Source organism: Chinchilla lanigera, unplaced genomic scaffold (genome assembly GCF_000276665.1).
Source record: "Chinchilla lanigera isolate Chin_1 unplaced genomic scaffold, ChiLan1.0 scaffold00047, whole genome shotgun sequence".
Lineage (NCBI taxonomy): Eukaryota > Metazoa > Chordata > Mammalia > Rodentia > Chinchillidae > Chinchilla > Chinchilla lanigera.
Window position 1 is genome coordinate 7,864,024 of NW_004955448.1, and position 9,617 is coordinate 7,873,640.

The window sequence follows — 9,617 nt, forward strand, 5'->3', positions numbered from 1 at the left end:
ATATTACTCCTGTCAGCATCAGAGTAGTGTTGAAAATCTGTATTTTGCAACACTGTGTTGTTAGTGGTGCGGACTTGGCCGAATGCTCTTTTCCTCTTTCCCAGTCTAAAATGCAAGTAGCATTACCTCTCATAGAGGAGTATTTGAATATTAAATTGAGTTGTATATTTAATTAAAATATATTAATTACATAACAGACTGTAATTGTGGTTATTATGCATCCTGTGTACCATTCTTGATTCTTCCTAGTTTATTATCTTCCTCCTCAGTAACTCTTCTTCTTTTTTTTTTTGTCTTTTTGAGACAGGGTCTTGAGCTCACTTTGTAGCCCAGGCTGGTCTCGAACTTGCAACGATCCTCCTGCATCAGCCTTCCAAGTGCTGGGATTATAGGCGTGTGCCACCAGGGCCAGCTGTACCTCAGTGCCTCTTGAATCTGTCCACATGTCTGTCAATCCACAGTCACACCCTAGTCATTCGCTGTTGGAACATCTGTGATAGCCTCTCTGTATCCCACTTGTAATCCATTCTAATGTAACCCAGATCACTGTGTTGGAAGTGCGTATCTGATCATTACACTGCTGTTTTTCCTGCCATAGGTTCACACTGCTTTTGGAATAAAGTATAAAATCCCCACTATGCTTTGAGAGTCTGTGTGATCTCTGGCCCCTGACTGTTCCTCCAGACTCATTTTTTTGCCTGTCACCTTAGAGTAACGTGCCATTGCCTCTGATCCTTTGAATGCATTGCACTTCTGCCCGAGGCTCCTCTCCCTTCCGTCACCTTTGCTTTACGCCCTCTTTCAGAGCTTGGCTGAGATGACAGGTCTTCAAGAAGGGGTTTGCCAACCTTGGTGGGTTCTCTTCACACACTGTTTTAATTACTTGTTTAATGTTTACGTTCCTGGCTATAAGTTCTAGGAAAACCACTCTTACTTGCTTTATCTACCCTGAGCACCTAACAGTTGTTTTGTACATATTGTTTTGAAAATATTTCTTATTTATGAGAAGATAACCAAAACATATGATGGTTTCCTGTGTTTAATTCTGTTGTCTGATTGTGTGTGTGTGTGTGTGTGTGTGTGTGTGTGTGTGTGCATGTGTGTTATTAGAAAATGAACCCAGGGTCCTCGCATGAGATACATCCCTAGCCCTCTCTGCCATATTTTGAGACAGGGTCTTCTTAAAGTTCCAGGCTGCCCAAGTTGGCCCTGAAGTTGCAGTCTTCCTGCCTCAGCCTTCCAGAATGCGACCTGTGTGCCACCATGCTTGGCTTCTGTTGTCTGATTATTCTGTTTGTTTGTTTTTGTATGTGGTTGTGATACATAATTACCTTCATCTTGGGGGACTGGCACATATACATATTTCAGATGTTGCTTGTTTGTTTTTGGCAACAAAGCCAAACTTGTAGATGCTCAGGCAATCACTTTGTCAGCTTTCTTTGTCATTGAGGGTGGCTTTCAGTGAAGAGTCTGTCAAATGAGATATAAGTGAAAATCTGCTGGGTGTTTCCGGGAAAATTCGCGCCACTTCTCTTCTTTGTGGCTTCTTTCTTCATCTTACTGCAGATTCAGAGGAGAGTCTAGAGGGAGATCAGCCTTCTTACAATGGTGAGGTTGCTATAAGGAAAAGCATGACATTAGAATTAAAGACAGAAGGAACCTGGGTCATTAATGACATTTTAGTGCCCTTCTACCAGCCCTGAAATGCCTCATAGTCTCTCAGTGATGAGAGTCCAAAGGTTCTCGTGGTATATGTTATATAAGAATAATTAACCACTCTATGCTTAGTACACTATAGTCTTGTTTCTGTTACACATAACCAGAAGCGGTCTCTGGTACATATACTTATTTATACCTAGCGCTGTTCTGTGATCACAGATGGGCTGATAGATGGGTGTATGATGGAGAGGCGGGGGAAGGTGCAGTCGGTATGTTATAAGTGGATGGAGAATATCCTTTCTGTGTCTCCCTGACACCTAACTACCATTCTAAGCACTATCTTCTATATGGTAGATGCCAAATGAATATTTACTCATGATTTGGTTAATTGAGGTTTGAAGAGGGTATTTCACCAGGGACGGGTCTGAATTATAGGTTTAATTTAGATTCTAAAAATGAAACTCCCCTGAGGGTAGCCTTTGGACTCGCATAATTGAAAGAGACTCATAAACACTTGGGTTAATCTGTGGTGTGTCACTAATAATTTAGAAAACCAAATACCTTTTTAAGAGACTCGAGAATATATCATGGCAAATGGCCTTCCTAATGGTGTCTAAAAATAATTTTAGTAAGGGAAAGAATATTAACTAGTATTCTTTGCTGAAATAGCTCATTATAAGTAAGATCATCATAAAATGTATAGTGTAATTTGGGACATTTTGAGAGTAAATTGGAGTGGTATCAATAATAATTTTTAGGATCAAAAGTATAATTTTATTTAGATGTTCCTTGTACATCATAATAATTCTTGAGCAGGAAACTCAATCTGGAACTGGGCTGGCATGTATAGCTAATTTAAAATAACATTTCCATGTCAAGAAATACTTTAATTTTGATAAAGATTTGTATTGGCATAAAACTCTGAGGCCTCTCACAGTCAGAGTGCTTATCCATTTTTTCCCTAGCCAGAGTAAACGCTCCGTCTCACTTCTCTCTTTGTGGCTTTTGTCCTCAAGATGCTTCTCCTGTGTGGTGTTCCTTCTAGTTTATTCCAGCCCACAGAGATGTCATTGTGATAAGGCGTAGGACTTACATTTTAAAACAGTTTAGCAGTTGAGTGTATCGTGGCTTCTCGCGGGTGTTTGTTAAATCTAGCCCTTTTGATATGTGAGAGTCTTTATGAACAGAAACTGTGTCTTTATCTTCCTTTGTATTATCTACAGGACCTAGCGAAGTGCTGGCCACGACAGTAGGTGCTTGCCAGTTTGCCGAATGATTGAAACATAGTAAAATAAATTATGAAGCCAAGACGTTCACGTTACATTTCATTTTGACTTCACTATTGTGCATAACGTAGGAATGTTTATGTACCTCCTAGAAGAACCATATACATTATTCTGTATTTTAAATGATTTTCATGTCGAGAAGGGAGAAATGGAAACAGTATATCTCTCGCTACCGCCTCTGTTTTCTATTAACACTAAATGCACGTATGTCTGTAGATGGCTTTCTGCCACGAATTGCATCATTTATGCTGGCTTTTAATATGCCTCCTGGCATTTCAGTTTCTGTTCTCAGCATGAAGCATCGCTCCTGCTGAATCCGCTAATATTTTTACTCAGATAGATGCTTTAGAGAAGGGTCTGGGGAAGGCCTTTTTTGCCTCGCTTCTGGTTGGTTCTAGATGAGTTGCAATGACATCAGAAAGTGACCATTTAAATATGATTTAAAAGATTGAATCATAATAATTTCCTAGAACTTATATTTCATTTTTCTATTAATGGATGTGGGTTTTGTCAGTTGAATGTGGTTACTCTTGAGTTTGTCATTGTCTGCCCTCAGAGGGGGAGGGGTGCACAGGTATTTTACTTGCTGCCAGCCGGAGTGGGCACCTTAGGAAGCGCCTGTGCCTCAACCCAGAAAGAGGAAAGTGGAAAACGGCTTATGAACAGTTCCCTGCACAGATTGGAGGTAGAGTATGGCAAGGAGGCAGGGCCGAAGGGAAATCCCTATTTATGTGTGGGATTGGCTCAGGAGGAAACAGAAATTCACTTTAATTGTGTGTTTTTGTTATAATTATGTAGATAAGTTCTAAAACTAGTTTTAAAGTTTTTTTCAGGACTTTTTGTGTTCAGAAGACTCATACAGTACATATGATATAGGTGAATAAAAATCATATTTTCATAGGAAACTTTTTTCACAAACTATATTCATAAAATATAGGTTTTTCTTTCAGAGAACATGACTTCATAGTCAGCACTGTCTTCATAAATAATATAAACTGATTTTAGACTTTTTTGTGACCATCAGAATGATGATTTGAATTCTTAATTCTTCATTGAAAAATATTTGAATGATTAACTTGTGCATTCTGATGCATATTGATGAACATTGCTGGTAATTGCCAGGAAAGAGCAAACAGGAATCTATATAACCACCAGTATTAATCCTAAAGTCAATCTAATTTAAAATAATTTCTAACTATTAGAAATTTTAAAAGTTTAAAATGAGATACAATTATTGTTCACGGTATTTGGATCACGATAATCTCTCTGCACCTTCCCCTGCCATGTGAAAAAATTGTATAAAGATTTAGGTTAACTCTTTCATTCGTTTATTCATGAAGAGCTTGACATTGTCGAATGTTTTCCAGATGGCATATCCTGAGAAAGAAATTCAAAAAGTCATTCATCTATATATATATTTGAACATTCATCTATGTATATTTTGTATCACATTATTTTGACAAACTGAAGAAAATTGTTTGGTCCATATTCTGTCATTTACATGTAGATAAAATCATGACATTAAGAACATTATGACATATACTATGGGATGGAAAGAATATCTTCTTCTGTATTTGATTCTAACTTGTGATCTCAGGGTGCTATCCAGTGGGGTGTGATCGCATAAGCTGTGGACGGAGAAAGTGGGAGAGGACGAGTGGGGGGAACTGGGTTAGCCGTGGGACAAAAAAGTAAAACGAGGCAGTTGGTCAACATTTCTTTTAAAAAGAAAATGTACAGTGGGGGGACACAGTTGTGTTTGTAACTAACCTTAACTACAGAATGTCTTAAACTCGAGCGTGGGCCGGAAGTAGGACAGGGCCCAGTGCAAGAACTAGAGTGCTGAGTCTGCAACATTCTCTTGGTGAGCTGTCTGCAGGCCTGGGATTTAGGATTTCTTTTCCTCTTTGTAGTAAGTTTATTTTTAGCGGATAATTTCATGAAGTAAGTAGCTTTCTTCTGGCATTAAGAAAAAAATTGAAGACGCACAGCAGGAGAACCTGAAATACAAGTATCAAAACTTGCCAGTTAGAAGGGACCAGCAGATTCGGAAGGGTGCTAGTAACAGAAAAAGGCCGTGAAATGTGTCGCGCTCTTCTGCCCCTTTTCTTTTGTTTACGTTTGTTTGTTTTCTTCCCCTGACCTTTTGGTTTTAGCTCATCTTTGTTTTTTGTCTGTTAAAAGCAGACAGAAATGTAGTGGTCATTCTCCCGAGTCAGACTTCATGCAGTGTCCTCAGCTATTTCTTACTAATCTCATGTTCCAGACAGCAGCCAGTTAGAGTATGAGCTAAAAAATAAGACATATTGTCTACCCTTTAAAAATTAACTTTTGATAACCTGTTTTATACCGATAACCTATTTTCTAGAAAGGAAAATTTATTTTCATGCAAATGATGAACCAAGACTATTGATAATATTGTTTTCTTTGGCTAGATAGTATATCCACTTATTGGATTATATCTAGGAGAATAAGTTATAATTTTCTGCATTTCATATCCTCTTTTAAAGGAAAAGAGTTGGCTACTGAATTAAAACTGAAAATTGCTACTGAGTTAGAAAGCATTCACTTAGTGTCTCCTTTATGTTATAAGTTGACCTGGTGATTTATGCGATTGGAGGATTAAAGACTAGAACTAGAAAGCTTTTAGAGTTGATAGCAGAAATTACAATGAAAAGTTACGCTTCAAGTTATAAGCTTGTTTTGTTTTAGTTAAAAAGAGAGGGAGAGAAAAGGAAAAAGGCAGCAGCCACCCTGTGCCTCTTGTTTTCTCTTCCCGACCTTCTCTCCTTTGCCCAAATCTGAAGTCAGTTTGAAGGCGGGAGGGGATGAAAGTGCTTTGCTGTGGAAGCTGGAATATTAAGTGGTCTGGCAGGCATTTGGGTTTTTCTCTCAGGAGGAAAGGAGAAGCACGCCAAACCCTCGCCATCCTGAAAGACAGAGACTAACTGGGCTGGACTCTGAGAACATCTGCCCATGAAAGCAAATGTTCATTAGGATTACCACTGAACTCTTTCCCTCTGTGAAGCCCTGTGTTGTGCAAGAAGGGATTTTAAAAAGCATATACTGGGGAATTTATGTGAAGTTAATCTTCTGTTTAACTTTCCTTCATGCTCACAATATTTGTGGTTTTTAGCCTCTGCTCACTTTCTTTTCTTGGTAATGCTATTCCCTACTTCTCAATCCCTGTCCGTCCCTATTAGGCATCAATTTAATAAAGGAAGAATTCAAATCACAGTGTTTAAATCAAAATCCGTTTTTAAAAATGATATTCAAAGTAATAATCCAAGGTGCAGACTCAGAACAAAATGTGGTCCAACCATACATCTGTCGCAGAGTAAGAGTTGGGCTGCCTGGGTTACATCCCAGCTCAGTCCCCTGCGGTTGGGAGGCCTCGTTCTGCAGCTCTCTGCTCCTCCTTTCCCTTGACTGTCAATTGGTGCTGAAAGTAGATTTATCTAATAGGAATATTTGGATGTTTAAGTATGAAAATCATGTAATTTATTAAGCACAAGCCAGGCGTGGTGGCGCATGCCTGTAATCCCAGCACTCAGGAGGCTGAGGCAGGAGGGTCACCATGAGTTTGAGGCCAGCCTGGACTACATAGTGAGATCCTGTCTCCAAAAACAAAAAAAAAATTATTAAGCACAGTACCTGCTATTTGGTGAATGCTCAAATTTTATTTTTATTATTGTTATTATTTTTATAAATTTTTTTTCTGTAGAAAGTATGTGATTTTTGAAACTAATCATTTTAATATCAGTAGTCTCTGCATATAAAATAGTATGCTGTACTAAATCATTTATTTAAATGCTAAGAGGAAGAGAATTTTGAGAAATTAAAATAGAATTGACCCCAATATACAATATAATCTCACAATTCAGAGTTGTTTGCCGAGTAATTATAATCAACAAATATCTAAATAACAGTGTATTTTATAAATCTTGATTTTAATTGATTTAAGCATACAGTTAATAAAACCCAGACAACAAAGTATTATATAATTTAATGTGGATTTGTTTTGATAAATCCTAAATCCAGTGTTTTAATTTTTATTATTTCTTAACACAGTTCATCATAACAATTTTTCCGAAGTTTATAAACAGAAGTCATATTAATAGTTGTACTACAAACAATGCAGACAGACTTTATCCTAGTGTTTTGTACTTCCATCTATTTACAAATTCCCTGTTGTTTGGAATCCGTCAAACTGTGAGATAGTGCTGCATGTATCAGGCAGTTCTGCAGTTTCTCTGTAATACTGAGATCAGTGTGATCAACTTGCTTTATCCTTTATTCATTTACTTATTTATGTTCATTTACTTTATTCATTTACTTATGTGTTTCAAACCTGGGGATTGAACCCAGGGAGTACTGAGCTATTTCCCCAGTCCTTTTAAAATTGTATTTTGAGTCAGTCTCACTACATTGCCCAGGCTATCCTTGAACTTGTGATCTTTCTGCCTCAGCCACCTGAGTAGTTGGGGTTACAGATGTGTGCCACCATGTCCAGCCAGCATTCCTTAACTGACCAGAAGGTAGGTGAGAGAAGAGGCAGCAGGTGATATTGGCATTTGTTCCTTAAAAGCCATGCTGCTTTTTTTTTTTTTTTTTTATGGGCAAGACTGAAGGATATGAAGGAAACGAGATAAGCAGCTTTTTTTTTTTTTTTTTTTTTACATTGCAATGTTTCAGGAGAATTTTAAGAGTACGAACAAAGTACGTACTTTTGCCTTTTGGGGCCGTATGAGTCCATATTTAATAATACTATAGGAGAACTCCAGTGCTGTTCAGTTTCTGAGAGTAGAACTGACGGGTTCATTCATCTTTTCCATCTGGACAAGAGAGGGAAAGACTTACAGAGTTAGTAAGGGGTTCAGTCTGAGTGGCCAGGTTGTCATGTGACAGAACAGTTAGAATCAGTGACACTTAGCAATTTCTAGAACTCAACTGAACATTGCTCAGTTTCTTATGACAAGTGCATAACTTACTTGAGGGCGCTAGGACCTGGTCCATACCCACGCATGGGCTAGGAAAGGCGGTGGGGAAACAAGCTTCAGTGTTTTGAGCTGCAGCCATTAGTATTGCATAGGTATAGTCTTCAACAGCTCCCCACCCAGACACCCTCCAAATTTCCAGGAGGGAGGATGCATCTGGGTAGGAGGTAACACGAGACGTTCAAGGCAAAATACCACTAAGTTGTCTTAGCAGATGGGGAATCCAATAGTCTTATCCCCCAGTGACAAACAGAGAAGCTGAGCTGTAAGACTGTGGGCCTAGCTGGAAAAGAGAGTATAGTGGTAGCTTGGCACTCCTTGTTAATTGCTTTCAGGAGATACAGCCAGTACCCACAACGACCAGTATCAAGCAAATCATTTTGGATGGAAAGGGTAATGAGTCATGGGGCAATCAGCACCAGCATGTGCTGGTTTGTGTGTTGAGTGCTGAACAGTACGGGGTGCAATGCATCAAGCACCACCTTCAGCCAGTTGCAGAGCACTTGAGCAGGAAGGTCTGACTGTGTGACAGAACTAGGTGTGAGTGGGGTCAACAATAGAAGACAAGTTTGCAAGAAATCAAATTATAAGCCCATATTAAAGGACGGCAAAAACAAAAAAAACCAGCAACAGAAATAAATTGATGCCGAGAACTGGACAGGAGAAGGGCGGGAAGGAGAACAGCATGAGGGCAGGAGATCTCTAAGTGGGAGAATCACAGAGCCGTAGTTGTGAGGTAGACAATGCTGTGATAATGACACAATTGGTGTTATCAACCATTGAGAGCATGTTTAAGTGTCATTTCATAGAAAATACAGGGTTTTTCAGTACTAGGCTTTGAAACAAGACATCAGTGTGTGCTAGGCAAGTGCTCTACCACTGAGCTACATCTCTCTCCAGCCCCCGGAAGACAAGGTTCTGAAGGGGAGGACTCAATGGGAAGATAGACTGATTGGGTGGTGTGAAGCTGGAAATCTCATGTGACATAAATATTCTTGGGCCTAAATATCTCTGGAAGTTTCCTAGCTTTTTTTTTTTTTTGTTTGTTTGTTTTGTTTTTTGTTTTTTGACACGGGGGTCTCACTTTGTAGTGCAACCTGGTCTTCAATTTACTATGTAACCCTGGCTGGCCTCAAACTCTTGGTGATCCTCCTGCTTCAGCCTCCTGAAGTGCTGGGAAAGTGCATTTGTACTTTCATGCCCAGCTTTTCTAGATTATTTCTGAAAAAATTTTCTAAGATGTAAGTCTAATTGTGCTTTAAATTCTCCAGGGGTCCCATTGAACTTAGGGAACAGGGAAAATTCCTGAATATGGCATACACAATCTCCATTTGCCTTTGATTTCTTTTTTTTAAAGAGAGAAAAAACCAGGGCCCCCGGTGCAGGGGGAGCCACGGGCAGGGAGCGCCAGTCTTCCAGCTGGCTAGCTTCCTGCCTCATAGCCCCCGGAGGGAGGTCCCCTGGCTCACTGGGAGCCATGCGGCGGCGAGTGCTGTTGCGTGCCGCCTGAGAACTATCATGACACAGAGAAACAATGACACAATTGGCCCACCATGCTGCAGATGCCCACCTAAGGACGTTTGTGAATCATTCAAACATGGAAAAACCCCTGGGAACACATGCCATACAACGGGCCACTCTTGCTCCTGCCATTGAGAACCAGAAAGGTCCAGAG

General features: G+C 39.5%; 1 protein-coding gene and 1 long non-coding RNA gene across 7 annotated transcripts in view; one reads left to right on the forward strand and one right to left on the reverse strand.

The window, feature by feature from the left end:
- Lekr1 (leucine, glutamate and lysine rich 1) overlaps positions 1-9,617 on the forward strand; it is a 195,262-nt gene that overhangs the window by 29,200 nt on the left and 156,445 nt on the right. The gene's annotated exons all lie outside the window — the stretch shown is intronic.
- LOC102019971 overlaps positions 4,251-9,617 on the reverse strand; it is a 91,546-nt gene continuing 86,179 nt past the window's right edge. The window contains exons 1-3 of one of the 2 annotated variants that reach the window (XR_001235792.1): positions 7,673-9,465; positions 4,716-4,945; positions 4,251-4,322 (exon numbers count right to left, since the gene is read on the reverse strand). This is a non-coding gene — a long non-coding RNA (uncharacterized LOC102019971). Of the gene's footprint in view, positions 4,323-4,715; positions 4,946-7,672; positions 9,466-9,617 lie in introns of those variants that run through there. The other variant, XR_262463.2, reaches the window with a different exon arrangement.